This window comes from Bradysia coprophila, unplaced genomic scaffold (genome assembly GCF_014529535.1).
Source record: "Bradysia coprophila strain Holo2 unplaced genomic scaffold, BU_Bcop_v1 contig_297, whole genome shotgun sequence".
In the NCBI taxonomy this organism is placed as follows: Eukaryota; Metazoa; Arthropoda; class Insecta; order Diptera; family Sciaridae; genus Bradysia; species Bradysia coprophila.
This window is the reverse complement of record NW_023503555.1, coordinates 4,149,378-4,152,192: the sequence shown is the minus strand read 5'-3', so window position 1 is coordinate 4,152,192 and position 2,815 is coordinate 4,149,378.

Here is a 2,815-nt window from a genome sequence, read left to right as displayed (position 1 = left end):
AGTACGTTGGAATTGGGCTTTTGAATGTACAGAAAGTAAATTTAATGAATCCCATATTACCATTTTGTTTCCATAATGATGATGAGGTGAACTTGTGTTTAAATTGAAATCCGAAACGGTAGCCTTCAGAGAAATTTGTATATGTGATGGGTGGGGAAAGATGTTGAACTTTACATAGAGCAATAACAAAATGTCAAAATGTTCCACACTACAAGTACGTCTACACGAAAAGAATAGTACGTAACAATGGGGCAAATGATGGAAATGGTACTACTTGTGTGAATTTCACCGACCGAGGCGTAGCCGAGTAAGGTATTATATTCAAAAACTTGAGGTAAAGTTTTGGATCCGTGCAGTAAAGTGAATTTACCTCACGTTTTTGAATAAAATTATTTAACCGCTGGGACTAAAAAGAATCGTTTCAATCGCAACAAACATGCATCCTCATATCACAATACTCTCAGCTCACAAATACAATTCGAATTCACGCGGTAAGTTCGGTCGAAATTCAAAATATAAAGTGCGGAGGTCTTTCTCAAGGTAAATATACATACTAAGGTAACGCAAATCCTCAGGGAATAGCAAGAAATGCGGACCCCAAGTTTCGGGTGAATGTAAGATTTGTTATGTTGCATCCGTGACGTTTGGTGCGATAATGTTGTTGGAAGTGTGTTGTGTAGTATTGGGTTTTGGCATGTGTTGCAACCTAACAAAGTAGATTTGACTTGTGTCCAACATTATAAAAAATATACTCATCCGAACGTAGGGGTCCGTGTGTTCTTGCGGATTTGCGTTACCTTCAGTGTTTATATACTTTGGTCTTTCTAACGTAGCGTCATTTTCATACAATGAAGCGTTGAAATGTATTTTTCGGTTCACTTTTTCATCGAATCGTTCACTTAAAATTCAAATTTTAGGCACACTTACGGCGTGAATTTTTAATTTCGACTGTTCAAATTCGTAGGACTAATTAGTAATTCTATGATTCCGACTGGTACACTATTTCCTATAGTTGTTGTTTCCCCTCGCTTTTTAATAAAATTTCACTCGAATCTAGGGCCAATTTTTCGACTGATGGAAGATGTTTCACACACGGCGTTGTTATTAAAAACAAAAACCAATATTTAGTTAAGTGACTTCGAAAAATTTCAGTTCAAATAGTAAAACAGATTCAGCGAAGAAAAACATTCATGATACAGCAAAAAAAAAAGAAAATATTCCGTGACAATGTTATTCGACAGGTATAAAACAGACCGATTTACTTTTTGTTCCAGTTAGTAACAGACGTGCTCAGTTTCCAGGTAGACCAGAAGTAAAAAAAATGAAACACACGATTTTCGTTGCTATGGCAGCCTTGATGTTGCAAGTAATTATATTGATACAAATTTATTAATCTTCATCGAGACAAAGTGCTACTGAGCTTAATTTGAAAATATTGTTGTAGACTCTATGTGCTGCTGATCCACATTCACTATTCGTAACTAAGAAATCATGTGACCCTTGCTTCTATCCAACATGCCCACCCGGTACTCACATTTTTTATCCACCAAAGCAACGTAACGGATGTCCAGCATGCCCCAAATGTGTTCAGAACAAATGCGTGAATAGCACTGATTTACAATGTCCCGCTCTTACATGTGCTGATGGAGAATATTTGCAAGATACCAAGCAATCGAATGGATGTCCAGACTGTCCTATTTGTGCGAAATGTCCTGTCTTTCATTGTCCGATGACGCCAGCCACTTGCGATGACGGATATTTCCTAGAAAATGAAATCCTATCGAATGGATGTGTAGGCTGTGCTAGTTGTGCAAAATGTCCTGTCTTTAATTGTCCGATGACGCCAGCCAGTTGCGATGACGGATATTTCCTAGATAATGAAATCCTATCGAATGGATGCGTAGGCTGTGCTAGTTGTGCGAAATGTCCTGTCTTTCATTGTCCAATGACGCCAGCCACTTGCGATGACGGATATTTCCTAGAAAATGAAATCCTATCGAATGGATGTGTAGGCTGTGTTATTTGTGCGAAATGTGAGCCATTGTTCTGTCCAGCTGCAAAATGCGAACCTGGCAAGACGTATTCTCAGATGGGAACCCAAACGAATGGCTGTCCTGGTTGTCCCGCATGTGTTCCATGTAAACCTCATATTTGTTCAGACATTTTCTGCCCAGATTCTACACCGACCACCGACGAAAATGGATGCCCAGGATGTCCACAATGTCATTTAACACCAATTACTGTGAATGCCACAAATGCTTAAACAATTAGTAAAAGATTAATAAAAAGTTGTTGTATCATTACCACGATTTTGTTAAAACCAGCTCCTTAAATCTGTAATATTGTGGCCTTTCCATACCAGAGTGTTTCTATCCGAGACTTGAAATCAATTAAATTGAATTAGCACCACAGTCTGCTCCAATTCGTCAATAAATAGTTCACCGACTCCTAACTGAGTAAGAGTGTCTTGCTAAGATGGAAATGGGACTTATTTGTCTGTTATTTAGAGTAGCGACATCAAGAAAAAGGATTGAGTTTTAGTTATTGTTGCAGTTGTAGCAAAATGTGTGTTAGAACTGCTGAAGTAATAGGTTTCGTATCAAACTTTATCGTATAGTCGTATGAGCCAACGGGCCTTATTCGAAACAACTTTTTTGAGCTAGTCCAGCACTGAGTAAAATACACTTCATACTTCAATTAAACTGCACAGATGCAAGAGTTACCTAAAAATTCTCTGACCAACCGCCAATTGAATATATATTATTCACCGCCGAAGATAATGATTTGCGCAATATTTGAACCGAATTCACGACCA